The sequence below is a fragment of the Anabrus simplex genome, chromosome 9 (assembly GCF_040414725.1).
Source record: "Anabrus simplex isolate iqAnaSimp1 chromosome 9, ASM4041472v1, whole genome shotgun sequence".
Lineage (NCBI taxonomy): Eukaryota > Metazoa > Arthropoda > Insecta > Orthoptera > Tettigoniidae > Anabrus > Anabrus simplex.
The window spans coordinates 86396063-86417486 of NC_090273.1; the positions used below are offsets into that span (position 1 = coordinate 86396063).

General features: G+C 41.2%; 1 protein-coding gene across 7 annotated transcripts in view; it reads left to right on the forward strand.

Annotated features, from left to right (window-relative positions):
- Positions 1–21424, forward strand: part of Ufd4 (ubiquitin fusion-degradation 4-like) — a 716632-nt gene that overhangs the window by 132199 nt on the left and 563009 nt on the right. The window lies entirely within an intron of this gene.

The window sequence follows — 21424 nt, forward strand, 5'->3', positions numbered from 1 at the left end:
GTTTTGATATTTTCATTGATCATTCTATCAAGTAGCATTGCAATCGGTCTGGCGCAACCGAAATAGTTACCTTATCAGCTGTGCTAGTTGGAATACAAAACAAATAGTGGTTAGTCAAAGACATCCCTATCTTCACCCCTTTTTTTACCCCTTGAATCTTTAAAGGAGTTTCAGTGGTACATGCTCTTGTGATTGCAACCCTTTGGATTGGTTGGGGACTGTCTAATTCTGATTTACTTGAAGCAAATGCTGACCTTGTTCATAGATATTCAATTCCTAATGTTCTTCCGAAGAGAGTATTCGTAGGTTATAAAACTGCCAAAATGTGGTACTGGTCGCAAGCTTTCTAATTCTTGTAAGTGCAGTTTCAAAGTGGAGAAAAAAATCTCTTATCGTTTCCTGAATTCTGTGGATCGTGACCGTCAAGGAGGCTGTTGAACAGTTGTCTTCATCGCTTGGGGCTCTCGGCCGGACCTGCTGCACCAAATATGTCAACCCAGTTATAATCTTAATAATATTCGAACATCGAGTGGGAAGTCGGTCTACGAACTCTTGTTGGCGGGGACATTCCCAAGAATGCTGTCCAAGATATGCGTAACATTCTTCGCCAGCACATTTAAAAATAATCTTTTTTCTCCAGTGTGTAGCACGAGTCCACTTTTCGGATCCATGGAGGAAAATCAACAATACCAGACTGGATACTACTCTTATTATCAGTGGTAACGGGATAGATCCTTCCATAAATGGGACATTCATTATTACAGCATTATTATTATTATTATTATTATTATTATTATTATTATTATTATTATATTTTTGGTGCGCTAAGGCGCGAGTTCTTATTCGCCAAAGTAAGAAAGCTTAGTGGGAGAGATGTGTGTCGTCTATGACGTCACAAACTCCATCTTAAGTGTGGACTGAACTTCGACGTATTTCGGGTATCCAAGGATTATCTTAGTCGGCCCCGTAGTGTAGGGCTAGCGAAGCCTGCCTCTTACCCGGAGGCCCCGGGTTCGATTCCCGGCTAGGTCAGGGATTTTTACCTGGACCTGATGGCTGGTTCGAGGTCCACTCAGCCTACGTGATTAGAATTGAGGAGCTATCTGACGGTGAGATAGCGGTCCCGGTCTAGAAAGCCAAGAATAACGGCCGATAGGATTCGTCGTACTGACCACACGGCACCTCGTAATCTGCAGGCCTTCGAGCTGAGCAGCGGTCGCTTGGTAGGTCAAGGCCAGTCAAGGGCTGTAGTGCCATGGGGTTTGGTTTGTTTGGATTTTCTTATGTACCGGGAATTTCCATTGCAGGCAGTATCGTCACTGAACCACTCCCGATTGCTAACCATCTACCTAGTCAATTCGCGGATGTGTCCGGCTCCGGGAATTACCATCGTGATTTTCTCGTTCTGAAGTGTTAGGCAGAAAGTCATCACCTCAGTTTTGCCACTCAAGCTTCAGAGGACTATAACGTGGGTGCTCTTTACGGAGTGGGAACTCCGCAACGCCTTAGCGCTTTGCAAGGACACGTCTCCTGGGCCAGACAATATCCATAACCAGATGTTGAAACACCTTAGTGATGATAGTCTACTATATCTCCGTGTGTTCAACCGAATCTGGATGGTGGGTGATTTTCCATCTCAGTGGTGAGAGGGCATAGTCATTCCTGTCCTCAAGCCTGACAAAGATCCTAAGTATGCAGGAAGTTACAGACCTATTTGTCTTACAAATTGCCTGTGTAAGCTATTTCAGAGAATGATAAATCGCCGACTTGTGTGGTGTCTGGAGAAACAAGGACTCTTGTTCGAGTACCAGTGTGGTTTTCGAACTGCTTGATCGACCACTGACCACTTGGTACGCCTGAAGAGCTCTATCCAGGATGCGTTTCTCCGCAAACAGCATTTGGTGGCTGTTTTCTTTGTCTTAGAGAAGGCCTACGATACCACATGGCGATATGGTATCCTTTCAGTCCTGCATCAATGGAGATTCCGAGGTAACTTGCCGGTATTTATTGCGAATTTTTTGTCCCTCCGTCTATTCCGTGTCGGAGTAGAGAGGACATATTCGCAATACCATGTTCTAGAAAATGGAGCCCCACAGGGATCGGTTCTTAGTGTCATTTTGTTCGCGATTGCCATAAACGGTATTGTCGCTGCTGCTGATTCAGCAGTAATACCGTCGCTATATGGTGGCGCTTTTGTTCCGTACTATAGCTCGCGTAATGTCAGTCGCAGAGCGACAATTACAGCAAGCTATTAGGAGAGTGGAGCAGTGGACCTTAGACCATGGCTTTCGTTTTTCCACCGCAAAGACCTCTGTTGTCCACTTTTATCGTCAACGTACACCCTCCTCCTGAACTTTATCTAGGAAATGTCGCTCTTCCCGTAGTTGACACCGATTTCTTGGGCTCTTTTTCGATGGTAAATTATCGTGGGAGCTACGCGTGTGGCAGCTAAAAGTGCAATGCACCAAGAGGCTTAAACTCTTGAAGTTACTTAGCAGCACTAATTGGGGAGCTGACCGCGCGGTGCTCCTACGATTCTATAAGGCACATATTTTATCAAGGTTAGACTAAGGCAGTGCAGCATATGGCTCAGCAAGACCAAGCGTCCTTGCGAAGCTGAAAAGCATCCACCACAGCGGGGTTAGGTTGGCGACGGGATCTTTTCGTACAAGCCCCGTGTCTAGCCTGCTCGCTGAATCTGGTGTGCAACCTTTACACCTGAGGCGCCAGCAGGTCCTTCTGTCGTATGCTGCAAATTTGCGACAGGTGCCACTTCACCCAAGGTATCCTTGCGTATTCAACAATGGACACCGTCTACTGTACGCTGCTTGTCGTTGAGCTGCGCGGCCGGTTGGAATACGCTTGGATAGCAGTCACGATTGATTCACGTACCTTCGGTTCCTTGCCTTGACAGACAACCAAGTGGGGTACCTCCGTGGGTAGTACGACGATCTGAAATAATCCTGAATCTGCATACTGGCCCGAACGAAAACACGGGCCCTGCGGTTTATCGGAGGCTCTTCCTGTCAGTTGTTTTCCGATATACAGGTTCAGTCGTCGTTTACACGGATGGTTCGAGGTCAGAAACGAAGGTGGGCTGTGCGTTCGTTGTCGACAATGCTAGGTTTCTGTTTGCTCTCCCTGGAACCTGTAGTGTGTACAAAGCAGAGGTCTATGCTATCTGTGAAACTCTGCGATACGCACTGTCTGTGTACTGACTCCTTGAGCTCGCTACAGTCTATTGATACCTGTTTCCCTCGGCATCCTCTGGTGCAGTGCGTCCAGGACCTGCTGTCCGGGTGTTCGGATGCCGGCACCAGAATCACTTTTATGTCTCTCCCAAGCCACAAGAGTGTAGAGGGAATTGAATTAGCAGATCAGGCTGCCAAGGAGGTAGTTACACTGCCCCCGTTGTCTTACAAGGTTCCAGCAAGTGATATTCGCACTCAGCTGAGACATCTGGTTATGTCCCATTGGGAGATGGAGTGGCAGGCCATTCCACTTCCAAATAAGCTGAGAGCCATGGGGGTGAAGGTGAGATACGACAAAAGTACAACAGGCCGTATATCAGGTCCAGACCACTTGGAAGCGCTGCAGGGTGTAGAGTCGCGTCTTGATTGGCTGACTTGCCTCGTGGCCTATGCTCGTAAAATGAAAAATGGCGATTCAGTTCTGTACTGTTTAATACTGTTTAATTCTGTATGGTTATGAGAAGAAGTTGCGACGAAGAAGGAACCGGTTAAAGTTTTTAGATACGGTACGCTTAATGTCCAAGTGTTGCTGTACGTTTGAGTTCTGTAGTTTTGCAATTTCATTGTAAGCTACATGTAATCAGAACATAAACATTGTTATTTTCTGCCCGAAGATGCTAAGTACAGCGAAGGTAAGTTATGGAAATATAATTGTAAATAGTTTATTAAAGTATACTTTTTCATTCCTTCCATTTCTTTGTTTTCGGTATTGAAACTTTGTTTATAAACGTCATGTTCTTTATTTCAGGGAGGTAACACCTTGAGGTTAAAGTACTCCTGCAAGTTTTCAGCATGTACAAGTGGCTATTATGTCGATATGACTGGCAATCTCAACATCAAGAATAAACATTTTTATAAATAAGGATTCTCTGAAGCTGTGGAAGCATGTGTGTCATGTGAGTGATGGTGTAAATTGTTCTAGTTTTTATGTTTGTGATGTTCATTTCCTTGAGAAGGACCTTATTAACTGCGGCACACTAGGCACCAATTAAATTATAATGTTGTTCAATCAATCAATCAGTCAGTCAATCAATCAATCAGTGATCTGCATTTAGGGTGGTTGCCCAGGTGGCAGATTACCTATCAATTGTTTACCTAGCTTTTTCTTTGATATTTTCAGGAAATTTATTTAACATTTCCCTTGATAATTTATTCCAATCCCTTACTCCTTGTGCTATAAATTAATATTTGCCCCAATATGTCATCTTGAATTCCAACTTTATCTTCATATTAAACATCTGGAAACTATCCCCTATAATCCCTGTAACTTAGACATGCCTGTGTCAAGTAATAGCATGGCATAAAATAGAAATGTAGGCCTAAATGAAATTCAGTAATTTCACAAACAGGATTTGTAATCTAGATCTTTCAGTATTAAGTGATGTTGAAGTGGTTGAGATTGGAGAAAACACACAAACTGTTATGGATGAAGGTGAGTAGGTCTATCATTTTTTGTCAGTAAATCATTTATATCTGTGCTCAGTTACAGAATGCTAAAGAAGCTCTATCTGGTATGTGGTGGAATGAGGATAAGGTTATGGCACTTTCAATTTATAAATGTGGGCCTCGCATATATGGATATTTGGTTACTCGATAATCCATCTGTCAGGCCTTTGAACTCTTTACCATCTCAAATACCTTATGACACTGGTCTGAATCCATCCATGCTTGAAGTGCTGAAAGTAAAGGTTCTAAAATGTCTGATATTGATAAATACTGTGCGCTCCTATTTGATGAAATGTCACTAGAAAAGGGGTTATATTATGAGGCTAATAAACAAGGTATATTTGTATGAAGATCTTGGTCCTTTAGGAAGGTCATCTGCTCTAGCAAATCATGCATTAGTTTTCATGTTAAGAGGTATTCACAGAACTTGGAAACACATAGTGTAATTGCCTATTATTTCACCACAAATTCAGTACCAGCATGTAATGTAGCCTTACAACAGCTGATTGAATTTGTTATAAGTAAGGGCTGAAAGTTGTTTGCACAATTTGTGACCATGGCTCGAGAAATCAGAAAGCATTGTGAAGGTAATTTGGATAGACCCAGTCCATTCCATTTTCTTGTGTAACAACTGGATCGTGGTTCATATTGAGGATTCTTTGAAAGTACAGTGTCCATCTTCATTTTTGCTACATTTGCAGTTGTCATGTATCATGTTCCCCTTCTGAAAAATACCAGAAGTGCCTTAATTGAAAATAAGATTCAGGTTAATGATCACAGGGTGGTAAAATTTAAATACATTCCAGAGAAAAGATTTAAATCAATCAATCAATCAATACTGATCTGCATTTAGGGCAGTCGCCCAGGTGGCATATTCCCTATCTGTTGTTTTCCTAGCCTTTTCCTAAATGATTTCAAAGAAATTGGAAATTTATTGAACGTTTCCCTTGGTAAGTTATTGCAATCCCTAACTCCCCTTCCTATAAATGTGTCCTTTTTGCCGAAACTGAGAAAACAACATTTCAACTTCCAGGATAGCTATGCGAATGAAAGTTAAAATTGCTGCTGCACAGTTAAGCCATACTGTGGCAGCTGTAATTGAAACATTTGTAGCTACTCAAAGTGTTGCCTCAGAAGCTATATACACAGCAGAATTTGTAGAAGCAAGTGACAACCTTCTGGATTCTTTGAACAGTTGTAACCAGAATTCCCATGAAAGTAAGATGTATAGATGTGCCCTTTCAGGAAATTCTCCACACATTGAGTTTTGGAACACTATTCTAAAAGAGATAGGTACCTGGAAAATAAGAGACCTTAAAACTGGTAGAGATAAGACATGCACATTCAGTTTCATTGATGGGTGGCAGATTACTGTAAGATCTAGTATGTTTTTGTGGAATAGGTAGAAGAAAGTAGGATTCAGGTATCTTAATATGAAAGCTCTCAATCAGGAGCCCTTAGAGAATGCATTATGTTGCATATGACAGCATGACATTTCCAACACAAATCCTACATGTTTTCACTTTGTAATACTTTTAAAAACTTGTATTGGAAATAATATGGCTTTGCCCTTCAAGACTATGGGTAAGTGTGAGAGTGATAATTGTTTTCCCCTTAGCAATTTATCAGTTTTGAAAAGTGCTGATGATGACAATCGAGGAGTACATAAGTGGCACTGGCTCTGTTGATCGTGAAGGTATAAATTACTGTCTCAAGTCAGACCAGTTAATCCCACTCTGAACTTTTAGAGGACAATCGAGCTGTGACATATGTAGAAGGATATATTTTTAAAGTTTTAGGTATAAATAATGAGTGTGATGTGTGCAAGAGAAATCTATATTCACCTAACTTGACTGAAGGCCATTTATTTATATATTTCAAAGAAAACAGTTCATCAGCTAACTTGCAGTATGCCAGTAAACAACTGAAAGATTTTCTGCTTCATATTCATGACCCATTGTATATATTTTTGGACAAATATGGTCATACAGAAGCATTAGAAGATGGTTTTAAAGGTGTATTTTCCAGGCCAGCCTACTCCTTTTGTAGGAAACATTGTCTTGAAAATGTATTTTTCCAGGCAGCTCTTCCATTTCTCATTTAAAAGAGTGTAAACATTTGGTTGAGAGAAAGTATTCAGCTGGACATGACAAAAAGGTTTAAAAAAAATCAAATCCCAGTAACAATTGTGTATGTAAACAGTGTTAATTTTGCTAGAATTTATTATCAGGTTAGCTGTACACAGGCTTAAGTAGTTTTAAGACTTGTGCAGTTGTATAGACTGTATGATTGCTTGTCCTATTTGCTGGCACAAATATATTTTCTTCATTGGTCGATTGGGTTTGCTATGCCATATGTTGGCCTAGGTAGTTTTAAGACTTGTGGTTGTAAGCATTATATATGTATAGCCTATTGTATACTGCTTCTCCTTCATTGATTAGGTTACACATTGTCATATGTAGGCTGAGGAATTTTAAGACTTGTGTGGTTGTAAATATTATCTGTATATACTGTATGGGTTCATGGTGTGAGTTTCTGTAGTCACATCCTAGTTTGTGAACCATGGGCAAAGGTTGAGTGGCCTAGCAAGTGGTCCTGAGAGTCCTGGGATCTGACACTTCGAAAAATGTAGGAACCTGTCAAAGAAAGAAAAGGGCCACAAGGGGCAGGAAAATGAAATACTCCCTAGACCTCCATATGTAATACCATCAGAGTTAGAAAAGAACAAGAGTTGACCAAGGGAAGTTGGATAGGGTAGACTGTGAGGAGCCTGGCCCAAGTAAGTGGAAGCAATGCTAGGACTCAGGTAATGGCCTCGTGGTCGCCAACCCACGCTCCCAATTCCAGGACCTCTTTGAGTCGCCTCTTATGACAGACAGGGGATACTGTGGGTGTTGTTCTATGCTCCACCCACAGGAGAAACTAATGGATGAAGATGATTCCTAGGAGAATAATGGACTTGGTTATGGAGGGTAAGAGAGGTAGGGTGAGATCAGGACAATGATTAGACAGAGTTCTCAGGGATTTTAAGGTCAGGTTCACCTCTGGGGGGAGGGATAGAATAACACCCACAGTATCTCCTGCCTGTCATAAGAGGTGACTAAAAGCGGCTCTAGTGGCCCCAAACTTGGGAGCGTAGGTTGGTGACCACGTGGCCCTTAGCTGAGTACTGGCATTGCGTCCAATTACTTGTCAGGCACCTCGCTTTCATCTATTTTATCAGACCTCCCTTGGTCAGCTTTTGTTCTTTTCGACCCTGACGGTACTAGGTTGCGAATCCTAGGGAGTCTTTCATTTTCATGTCCTTTGTCTTCCTTTGGCCGATATCTTCACTTTTCGAAGTGTCGGATCCCTTCAGTTTTTTCTCTCTGATTAGTATTATATAGAGGATGGTTGATTACGTGTACTTCTTCTCAAATCAATAATCACCACCAACACTTAAAAGCCAGAGGTGTAGAACTAAAAGAAACCACAGAGCTAGTTGCAAAAAGAGGGCTTTGAAGAGACATAGTTAATTCACAGAGGATTGTAGGCTGAACGGTGAAGGGCATAACCGTCTATAATGAAGATGTATGTATTTTTTTGATGCTTGTACTTTTGCTGAAACCATGGTACTATAGTCTTCATTAACTGATGAAGGCCTAGGCAATTTGAAGACTTGTATGGTGGTAAACATTGTTTGTGAACATTGTAATGAAACTACCACCTCGGCGACAACTCTTAAACGCAGATCGCTGATGATTGATTGATTGATTGATTGATTGATTGATTAATTGATTGATTGTGTTCTTTCATGTACCTATCCTTTCTCTGAAGGAAAGATCAGTTTCGTCTACTTTTCCTGTTGTCATTTATAATGTTTGTAGTGTTTTCAATGTATTAATTAAGTTGCAATTCAATAAACTTCAAATGTCATCACGATTTTGTTTTTATTGGTTGATAAGGTTATGTTAGTGTTTCTCCCACAGAATACAAACCACTCAAAGCTCCTCATTCCAAACTGAACACACAATGTCATTGTATGCGACGTTGTGGTCCTGTTCCCAATGACAAAGTTTATTTTTCCGCTTGTAGGTTTCCGAATTTAGTGAGCTGGCCGAGGTGATAGGTATGAGAATCTTAGCTTGCAGAGTACTTCCTGCATGAAAACTTTCGTTTTGTTATTTAGAATATCCTGCGTCCCCACACGTTTCTCAGTTTTTTAACATATCGAATTTCGTTTCATTGTGTATACGAAAGTCTGAAAATACAAAGTAGTCTCCTTGTGTTGTAAGTAGACACAGAACAGACAGTCACCACATAACCTCGGACAACACCAAACCGACAAACAGCAATTGGAGGGACATTCATAAACCAAGCAGCAGCTTTCAATACAAACGTTGATTTACGTCCCTTTCAATCATCTTTATAAAATCCATTAGTTCAACGAACGGTCATTGACAACTATAAGAACATATCTTTCCAACAGCATTCGCCGAGGTCACATGACAAGCATTTAAATTTCTTGAAGACCAACATTTATCCTGTTATAAGTTCAATCATCAAATTTGACGATAAATTTTGAATCTTTATAGACTCTTATCCACAAGGGATAAATAACTTTTTTACCAGATCTCATTACTAAGAAGATCCACAAATTGGCTCCTAAGATTGATATTCACATCTTTCTAGGATTTTGGACATGATATATATATTATTTATTTTATATTTTAGTACTCTCTTTTCCATAATTTTAATGTATGTTCCTATTAAGCACATGTAATTGAGCCATGTATACAAGGATTTTATATTTTATGATTTTTGAATAGAATAAGTTTTAAGTTTGTCAAAAGTGTTCTAATGGTTCTTAAGTCTTTGTTACGTAAATAACAATTGTTTGAGATTCGGATTTGGCTGATGATGCTCTATAAGAGAGCGAAACATGTCCCATATGTAACTTTTTAACTAATGAAGTTATTTTAATGTAACAACATTATAATGTATTGAACAGGTGGATTCATAATAAAACTTTATTATTGTATACTAACAGATTTCAATACGGATTAAAACATGAGATTAGTCACTTGCAATATTACATGTTATTCAACATGTTAAGATATTGAGAAACGTGTGGGGAGGCGGGATATCCTATATAAAAAACGAAAGTTCTCATTCCAGGAGGTACTTTGCAAGCTATGATTCTCATACCTATAACCACGGCCAACTTGATGCGTCGCTTTCGCTAGCGCAACAAGGGATCTATTCGGCCGTGCTATCACTTAGGATCCAGACCACTAGGAGCGCTGCGGTCATCTTTGTTTCCAAGCTCTAACATGGACTGTGCACTTCTGGCGGCGATCATCTTATCGTGCTACACATCCTTACGGAGTGTGTGGACCTAGTCGCTCTGCGCCGTAGTCTCAACCTTCCTAGTACAATCTACCCTTATCCTGTGAGGACGAGCAGTCAGCAGACCTCGTCATCCGATTTATGAGGGATAGTGGTATTTTTTATTGTGTGTAATGATGTCCTTTTTATTTTAATGTGTTATTTTAACATCTAACGTGAGTTATTTGTACTTCCAGGCAATACCTTATTCCTTTGTTACCTGTATTTTCTCTTATTAGAAAATAAGGCATTGCGAATTAGGTCCACTGATTGTTTTAATTTCATACTTATTTCTCTTCATTTTTTAAAACTCTAGCCAGTGGGTACTTTTTAAAATTTTAACTATCATGTCGTCCATCTCGTTCCATTAGGGGCCGATGACCTTCGATGTTAGGCCCCTTTAAACAACAATCATCATCATATTTTTGGCCGTAACTGTTCTCCTAATCTCAGGAGCACAGCTAGCTACCTTATCTGGAAAATACTGAAACAAGGTAATTGCATTTCTTAAGACGTTCTCAAATTCGTTGAAGATGCCTGTGCTGGCTAATTTCTCGGCTCTGTCAACAGTCATTATTTTGGTCTTATATTCACTTATACACTCATCTTCATAAAAGCAAGAGCACCTTGCAAGTCTAGGGAAAGGAAGTTCATATTCACAGGGCATGTTGTGCATTAGTATGTTCTGAGGAAGATTACCATTTGAACCATGTCGGCCCTCGGGTTCAAGGTCCACATCGATATCTCGGCGCACCACCACCGACTGGTGAAATGTGCCTGCGGTTCTCGTCGCTATAAACCGAATGTAATGAATCACTGTGACTTGAGCAGACGTGCAGGATGCCTCGCAGACGTATGCGAGAACCGTACCATCAAACGAGTGAGTTTGTATGAGGGCTCATTACTGGCATGAGAGAACATGTCCTCGGACACTCCCGGCACTGAAAGCCATACGCCATTTCATTTCATTGGCATGAGAAAACGTGATGCATCCATCCGGGAAATTGCTGCTCGTGTGGGACGAAGTGTGTCGGCAGTGCAACAGGTGTGTACAGAATGGTTCACAGAAGGCCGTAGAACACGACGAGATGTGTCTGGTCGCACCACGCAGACCCCCCTCCCACCCCCGGGAAGATCGACACCTCATCCGAAAGGCATTGCAGGACAGATCTGCGTCCTCCTCGGCCCTGGCGCTTCAGTGGAACAGTGTAACACATACACTATTCGGAGTGACAGACCTTCGCCGTTTATTACGGTCTGGGTTGCCGGCGCGTCGTCCACTTTTCCGCCTACCTTTGACTAATGTGCATAAACTGTTAGACTGCAATGGTGTACGGAACGACGGCACTGGGGACAGGAATGGCAGCAGATAGTGTTTTCGAACGAATCCAGGTTCTGTTAGTTTGAAAATGATGGCCGCATTTTGGTTCGCCGCAGACAGGGGGAGAGGCATCGCATTGACTGCATTCGCACAAGACATACAGCGCCAGCTCAGGGCCTTATGGTGTGGGGTGCTATTGGGTACAGCCACAAATCACAGCTGGTGTGTGTCGAAGGCACTGTGACCAGTTTGACCTACGTGAATGACAACCTGCGACCCGTAGCCATACCCTTTCTGCACGACAGTCCAGACACCATATTTCAGCAGGACAATGCGGGACCACATGTTTCTGTGCGGCGCTGTGGCCCATTGCCAACCACCAAAGATGAACTGTGGAACCAAGTGAATGCAGCATGGGTGGATATATCCCAGATGCCATTCGCGCCTTATACGCGTCGATGCCACCACGCATTGAACAAGTTATCATTGATCATGGAGAACCCAGTGTCTTCCAGGCAACGGGGCACATGCTAAACCTAGGTGACTGAAATGCTAATCGTTTCTGCAGAACATACTAATGAACATCTCCTGTGAATATGAACTTCCTATCTCTAGTCATCCAAGGTGTTCTGTTTTTTAGGGATATGAGTGTAGTAGTTTTATTTGTGCACTAACATTTTTGACACGAGAAATGAGCTCTGTCATTTTCTTTTCACCACTATCAATGAATGCAGTATCGTCTGCATAAGGAAGGTTGGATATTTTCTTAACACCAACAGGAAATAGGCGATCCCATTCATCAAGTGCCGCTCTTATTACGTACTCGCCATAGATACTGCAAAGCATATAGCCCTGCCGGACACATTTCTGGACCTTGAAATTCCCAGACAGTTTGACATTTATTTTAACCATAGCCGAGATGGCTTCATAAACATTCTTTATCAGCCAAACCAGATGTGTAGGAACACCCATTTCGAACAAAACTGGCCACATTTGCTTCTACTGAACACTTTCAATGCTGGTGATGAAAGGAAGTTGAAATTCCCTTCCTTTTTCAATCAGCTGACGAATGTTTAATATCTGTTCTCCTGTGCCTTTACCTCGGGCAAATCCGGCTTTTCTATTGTTGGCGAGGGGGGGGGGGGTGTCTCTCTGAAGGAAGGAAAGCTTGAAGCCTCTCTTCTCTGAGTGTATATAGCAGCATCTTACTTGCATGCTAAATGAGGGCTAAGGTTCTGTAATTCTCATTTGGCTGTAGAACCCTTCTTGTGCAGAGGAATAAAAATGGATCCAACCCAGTCACCCTGGCCAAATGCCATGTCTCCGAATCTTGTTGCAAATGTCTGTGATGATCTGCACACCAATGTTGCCTGTGTTTTTCAGGAGCTCAGCCGCTACGTCATGTGGGCCGAGTGCCTTACCCACTTTTAATGAAGCAATTATTGCTTGTTATTGCATTGTCTGGTTCCATTTCCAATCTGTGCCTGAGGATCATGCTTGGTTGTACTGTTTCTCCCTTGTAGAGTTCCTCAGTGTATTCCTTTCATACCGAGCAAGTTGGCCGTGCAGTGAGGGGCGCGCAGCCGTGAACTTGCATTAGGGAGATCTCACTGTCGGCAGCTCTGAAGGTGGTTTTCCATAATTTCCCATTTTCACACGAGGCAAATGCTGGGGCTATACCTTAATTTAAGCCACGGCCGCTTCCTTTACACACTCCTAGCCGTTTCCTATCCCATCGTCACGATAAGACCTTTCTGTGTCGGTGCGACATAAAGCAACTTGTAGTCCTTCCTTCTCTTTTTAATATATTTTCAACGTCGTGGATTTTACTACCACTGGCATTTTCTATTGATCATATTCTGGGTTTTAATTTATTTGATGACAGCCTAACTTTGGAGTAAAGGTCACAAGTTTCTTTACGATGATTGTGCGCCTCGATTTCTGCACAAGTGTTAGTTATGTATTTATGTTTGTAACCACAACGCACGAAAAATCAAGAACATTTTCTATGTAACGTATTAGTCAGCGGGGAACCTTGACAACGTCCGAACTAAAAAAAAAAGTTAGTGGTGTCGACCTCTAGAGATCTCTTGCCACTACTTGCACCATATGATATGAACCTGCACGAACACATCAATCCTGAACCAACTTCAGATAAAAGTTCGTCTATCGTGTAAGGTCTCTCAACGGATTGTACGCTACTTTGGACATATAATGCGCCGAGATGGTAGTCTACAAAAGCTGATTGTTGAGGGCAAAGTCCAGGGAACCAGACAACGAGGACGAATACCAACGCGATGGATTGACATGGTGAACGGCCCCCTACAGTGTTCTCTCAGAGTAACCACATTGAAAGCTTTAGATAGGGAAGAATGGCGGAGTATGGTTCATCGGCTAGAGGGCTGAATATTATGATAGTCACGACGCCTCAGTCATGAGGCAAAACGATGAAGAAGAAGAAGAAGAAGAAGAAGAAGAAGAAGAAGAGTGTTGAATGTGAGGAAAAGAACGTGCGTCCGAACTTACCGAGCTTGGAGGAACTGAATGCTTTAGCCTTGTGTAGAACTCATATGACACCAGCAGCTCTCAAGACCTTTAAGTTGCACAGATGGAATAAAGAAAGCAGTATCACCTAATTAGTTCGGCCTTTTGGCGCTAAACTTGTGCTAACACTGTTGTCACTTGGGCTAGATTCCGTCGTCTATCAATGTATGTCATGCAATTTAAAGGTCATCGGAACTGCTGGTGCCATATGCGTTCTATACAAGGCTAAAGCACTAACTTCCTCCAAGCTCGGTAAATTCGGACGTGTCAAGGTTGTTTTCGTTTATTCATCTTCGTTGAACATCTGGCGTGCACCTTCTCAAGAAGGAACTGATTTAGCGTAAATATGGTGCTAGTGAAGGTCTTATATTTTCTTTGTCTTGAAGAGGACTTTGAGTTCCGGTGCTCCGTGTAATCTTTTACAAGATGGGACTTACTAAGTATCTACTCCATCTACATCTTGACTTCAGTGCGAAGTCTAGTTTGTAAAACAACGACCCTCATATAGCCTACGTCTGACAAACCTGGGCAACCGAATGTCATGTGCACTCAAATGATTAATGGTATTTTCAAAACTTCCATTGAATAGAAAAGCATGGAATCTAAAAATTGACGTATACAGTATGTACCTATTCTATTCGTACGTGCTGTTTGCTTTAGTACTTCAACGCACTGCCAGAAAATAATAAACTGAAAAGGATTTTTTCACTCAACATACATTCAACAAAGACTTCAGAAAACATACATCTGTTGTCTCTATCTGCAATCATGTTAACCAAACATACAGCTTCTAATAAAGAAATGCGTGCCCATAATCTTGTATCATTGTATCTTGTATCATGTATCATGTTTCGACAAGGAACCAAAACACGGTTAAGACTGTATCAGAAACTTCTTCCTACTATTAAGAATGACGTCCGCCAGTGAAGATAAGCAGTTTTCATGGGTGGTTCTGTACATGCGCAATGCCGTGCGTAGCAGTCTGCATTGATTCGAGAGCTCTTTAGCCGTCGCTGCTGCTGCTGCCACACGAACTATTCGGACATTCACTTCTCCAGCAGGTAGAGAATGTGTGTTGCGTGTTCGAATCTCCTCAGCCTGTCGTATTCAACACAGATTGTCTCTCATGAAATAACATAAATACAAATGCATTAGCTCATGGATTTTCAGAAACACAGCAAAGATTGACCGACTTGAATTTTCGCATATCTTCATGTAGAACTTTATTTCAATAGACATACCTGCCAACTTTCCCGATTTAGGCGGGAGACTCCCGATTTTCGACAGTTTTTCTCGCCTCCCGGTTATTCTATTATTTTTCTCGATTTTAGCGTAGTTTTTGGTGAACTTCAGACATTTGTTTCCAAATCCCGCCATTTCGACTTTTTACGCCAGTGGCCGGAAGTCCTTCGCTCATTAGCCGCTTTCAAATGAAAATTTGACGTATATTAATACGAGAAATGCGCGCAAATGTGTAATGTTTATTGAAAACTGTATATCACGACGCGTGTATCGATTGCCAAGCTCTCATTCTCGCGTTTTATGTTCGTGTTCGTGCACATCAGTCTAGTCGATTCTAGAGACTAGTCGCTAGATTTGGAGTATTTTTTAATAATGCAGTGACATAATGTCAAAGATAGCGACTAGTGACTTTTATAGAGTTTTTAGGAGCCATTTGGAGAAAATTATGGCGAATTTTAATTTATTGATAAAAATAGCATTGCGCTTCGCATAATCGCGCGGGCACGTGATGCAATATATTAATCTATGCATTTGCTAAGTTCATATTATTTTCGGAAGGCTTATCAGAGAACGATCATCTCACATACTTCCTGTGAGGGAATAGACATGTGTAACTTTTAGCCTCGTAGCCTCGTTTAGCAACAGTCGGGTTTTGAGACAGTGAGTGTTATATATACCATAGTACTCCTGTATTGCGCAAGACATGTAGAATAAGCAGTTATGACCAATTGTATCTCCTGATTTTTCCCTGATTTTCCTATAAGAATCTCCTGATTTTTGGTTTTGCAAAGTTGGCAGGTATGAATAGATGTGGGATATGAAGTTTACCAACTGTTGGAAGGAAGGAAGGAAGGAAGGAAGGAAGGAAGGAAGGAATGAGGGACAGGACAATCAAAAAAGGGAGATATTCCACAATTTTGGGGGGACAGCTACATTTTTAACTGTAATTTTAAAACTACAGAAATTGTAACATTTTCAGAAGCATTGTGTTGCCAGTTTTTTTTTTTTTTGGAACAAATGTACAAAAGTATACAGAACGCCTTATGCACGTTACTTTGATCAGGAGATAAGCATGGCTTGTTGGTTTCCCACTTTGCATTATCCTCTTGAGGCTCGGCTATATAAAGTGTCCTCAATTGAAGACATTGAGTTTTATAATAATTTTCCATGTTAAAACCATTGACAATACTCCAGACCAACTGTATTCATTTGAGGACAATTAGGCTGCTCTCTGGTAACAGAATTTTTCAATGTAATAGGCGGGATCTGTTTATTTTTCAACACAAGTCGCATTGTTTACCTATGAGACACTTCACAACAAATTATTGATATTGTTTGTGTGTACGATTGTTAGTACTCAATCTCTCTTGTTGATATGGCGTGTTTGAAGTTTTCTCTCAGTCCTTGATTGTTTACTGAAAGTGATTGAAGACATTCTGATCTGTATTCGTCATCGTAGAATTTGTCCTCAACTGAGGACATCAGGTTTCAAGTTAGTACTTTCAAAGGACTTACTTATTTCATTCACTCTTCTCTCTTACTGATTCGATTGGGAAATTTAATGATTATTTTTACAATTTGATTTTATTTGCAGAGAGAATGTCACTGAGGAATGCATTATCTGAAGATGAAATTCTGGATTTGATTGAAAATCGCAATGTCTCTGATTTTGAAGATGGCAATGATATTGAATGCAGCATTTCAGATCATTCCTTTTCTGACATTGTATCGTATGAGGTTGATGTTGAGAAATTGGAAGTGGTTCAAGGGGAAGATGATGTGGATGGAGTTCCATCTGAAATTACTGAAAATGAGTTGGAAGGGAATATTGTCCAGCCATCTGTTTCTTCCAGAGACGATTCGCGTCTTCACAAATGGAGAAAACACTACCAGTTTCAACATCCAGAAATTGGAGACGATATTCATCCTTCATAGGAGGATGTTCATAATAGGACAGACAGATTGGTCTGCCATTCATTAGTTTAAACAATATATGACTGAAAACATTTGTGAAACTATAGCCTTGAACACTACATATGATCTGTACAGACTGAAACAGGCTGCAAAACTTCGGAACAATGACGTCTAAAATGTGAAGAAGATTTCAGAGACCATGAAAAAGGGAAGGTTATAATTTCTCGGGCATTCGTACAGAATGGACAAAACCGGATTAACCAAAAAGTTATTAGACTACCTGTGGAATAAGAAGACAACGACGGTATCGATTAAGGAAGTTCGTAAAGATCTAGAGAATTCCAACATCCAGGAAGTTCAGATGTTAGACAGGAAAACATTTTGGACCGTGATTCAAAATTTGGAAGGGTTTCAGGTCGAAAGAAGTGCAAAGACGGGAAGAGCCTGGACGAATGAACAGAAGAAAACATCATATCGTCCATATGAAGGCGTGCTGGAGGAAGAGGAAACGGTCAATAAAAAAAATAAAAAAAAGTTTTTTGTTTGACTTTTCAACCCATAGACAGGTTTGATGCAACCTGTGCTAACCTTTTCATTTCTACGTAACTAATTCCTCCTGCATCTGCTCTAATCTACTTGTCTTATTCATACCATGGTTACCCCTTCCGTTTTTACCGCCTGCACGTCTCCCAGAAACCAACTGAACAAGTTCTGGGTGTCTTAAGATGTGTACTATCATTCTCTCTTCTCTGGTATCGATGTCCTTAGATGTTAGGCCGCTTTAAACAACGAGCATCATCATCTTCACCTGCTTCTCGTCAGATTTAACCAAATCGACCTGCTCTCACCAATTCGACTCACTTCGTAATTCGATCTATCCGTCTCACCTTCAGCATTCTTCTGTAACACCACATTTCAAAAGCTTCTATTCTCTTTCTTTCCGAACTAGTTATCATCCATGTTTTACTTCCATGCAATGCCACGCTCCATACAAAAGTCTACGAAAGCACCTTTCTAAACCTCCTGTGGTTGGGGGACGCAGACGAAGAGGCGACTAAAAGGGGCGACCAAGGGATGATGACATTAGAACCATGAGATTACTTGTGACTAGTACCATTGCGTACGGAACACTATGGATCGACGTTACTTTCGACTAGTACAACCTTGCGAGGAAAACCATGGGTCTACGTTATGTAGGAGCAGTACCATTATGTGAGGAACATTACGGATCTGGCCGTTGCTTGTAATAAGCGTCGTCATGTGTGTTCTCCACTGGTCGGTTCCACTGTGTTTAGGAGGGGTCTGCGTTATCTATGAGTAGTACCACTTTATAACACCATGGGCCTACGTTGCCTGTCCTTAGTACTGCTATGTGAAAAACACAACGGGTTTGGCTGGCGCCCGTGATTAGTACCATTACGGTATGTGAGGAATACCATTGGTCTGCGTTGCCTGAAAGTAGTACCGTTATGTGAGGAACACCATGGGTTTGTGTTGACTGTGGTCGTTATGATAATGTGCGATACTCCTTGGGTCTACATAACTTTATGATTAGTACCACTTTGCGAGCGACACCGTGAGTATACGTGGCCTGTAATCAGTTCCACCAAATGAAGAACACCACGGGAGTACCGGCGCCCGTGATTAGTCCCACTATGGGAGGAGCACCATGGATCTGCGTTGTTTGTGTGTAGTGCCCTTATGTGCGAAACACCATGGGTTTTTGTTACCTGCGAGTGGTGCCATTGAGTGTGACATACCATGGGTCTACATTGTATGTGATAAGTACCACCATGCCAGAAACCGTCATGAGTCAGCGTTGCCTGTGATTAGTACCACTATTTGAGGAACGCCATGGTTCTGCTTTACCAATGATTAGTACCATTATGAGGGGCCAGTGACCTGGATTTTGGACCTCTTTACATAATACGCATCATCCCAGTAATTAAGACATCGTCAATTGGATCTACTGATTGTTTTTGTTTCACGATCACTTTTTCATCATCCGTTTTAGATTCTAGTCAGTTGATACATTTTGAAGTTTTAATTTGCATTCCGTTGCATCTCGTACTATTAGGGGCCGATGACCTAGCTGTTAGTCCCCTTTAAACAATAAGCATCTTTCCAATACCAATATCAGTGTTTGAAGTGAGCAAATTTATTTTCGTAAGAAAGCTCTTCCTTGCTCGTGCTAGTCTGCATGTAATGTCCTTACTTCTGCCATCGTTAGTTATTATTTTACTACCCAAGTAGGAAGTAACAATATTCATCTACTTCCTTTAAGGCTTCATTTCCTAATCAAATATTACCTACATCACCTGACTAGGTACGACTAAACTCCATTGCTTTCGTTTTGGACTTTTTTAAAAATCTTGTACTCCTTACCCAAGACTGCGTCCATACCATTCAGCAATTTCTCCAGACCTTCTGCAGTATCAGATAAAATACTGTTATATCATCGGCAAATCTCAGGGTTTTTATTTCCTCTCCTTGGATTGTGATTCCGTTCCAAATTCCTCTTTGATTTCCTTTACTGCTTGTTTTAGCTCTTATTTGGTTTATTGAGCCGATGAGCTCCATTATTGTTTCTAAGTGGTAAGGGTTTATCGAACATCCTTGCTCTTCTAAGAATTGTAAACGTACCGTGATGAAACTAAAGGCTATTTCAGAAGAAAGAAATAACATTTCTGGAATTTTGTTAGTTTAACTTATACTTTGAATATTGCTTGTCTGCACATTCAACCCAGGCGCTTCCTATTTCTCTTTGAGCCACGGAAACACGGAAATAATAATCATAATCGAAACCGACTTTCAACTTATTAGGGCGTGTTACGTACATTTAGTACGTGATGAAGAGATGGCCAACCAGATACCAGTGGGATCCGAACCCACAACCTCCCGATTTCGCGTCGGTTGCTCTACCTAGCTTAGATCACTCCAACAGAACAAAGATGGCCTAGGCCACCATAGCTGGCCTTTGGTCACAGGGGTCTCGGGTTCGATTCTCGGCAGGGTCGGAAATTTTAACCATCACTGGTTAATTTCGCTGGCACGGGGGCTGGGTATACGTGTCGTCTTCATCATTTCATCCTCACCTCAACGTGCAGGTCGCCTACGGGAGTCAAATCAAAAGACCTGCACCTGGCGAGCCGAACATGTCCTCGGACACTCCCGGCACTAAAAGTCATACGCCATTTCATTTTTTCTCAATGCACCAATTACTATTGTACTAATACAGGGTGGCCAGAAACAACGGAACCCGGATATATGAGCGTTAGAGGGTTGGTTATACTGATAAATAATCGAAAAAAAAAAAGATATCTCGCGCCGTTGTAATTTTGTCAGCTGCGGAAGTTAGCCAATCAAATCGCTTCGCGGGCGACTCTAGATGGGCTATGCAAGGTGGTTTGCTAAATCTACATGTGGCTTATGACTGGTTTGAGAGCGTCGTTAGAAGAAATAAACTTCTCCATGGGAGGGACTTGAACAAGGAAGGCTTTCAAGCCCGACCAAGCCACGTGCAGATTTGGCAACACCTGTCGTTACGATTTTCTTTATATAAATTCAAGAAAGGCCATCTGAGTGTCATTTGTTAAATTAAATAGTTCGTCCCTGTTTACATATTGGGTAATTTCATTAATTTAGAACGTACATTGATGAAGTTATGTATAAAAAATACACCATAAAAAGTCATAGCTTTTACAGTATTCTTATTTTTGTAAAGTTAAGCCAAAACATCTTTCACTATGTAGGTTAGAATTGGAAGTATTATCTCCCAAAAGCCTTCTAACGTCTGACAGTCTAGGTGTACCCAAAGTTCGAGTTTATTTTACTGCAGTAGCTAGAACGAATACACTTTTCTGTTCCACTTCTCGTTTTTACGTAACGGAAAAGGGCACAGTCGCTTGGATTCGTAAAAGCTGGTCGAGGCGGGTTCGAGGAGCTCTTAAAAGCAAGTATTCTATTAAAACTATTCGTTCTTTGTTTTAATTTTATATTGAGAATAACACCCAGTGTTTTGTAAACTTTCATTTTATTGATACTGAAACAAACTTTAGAAAAATGGTATTTCCTTTCACTATCTGTCTTATTTACAATGTGCGTTTAAAACAGCTGTTTCCTGTTTTTAGTCAGTTGTAAAATGGACTTTATAATTGACCAGGTAGTCATATTTTTTAAACCTGGCTTCAGGGAAACTTATTGTAGGCACATTACGCTTTCAGTCGCGAGTAAGAGGTAGTCTTAAAAATGTGTAAGAATCTTTGTGCCAAATTTTGCTTTGAAAGCGATTCCTTTATAAATACACTTGTACAGTGCCATGATTCGACCTTCCAACCTC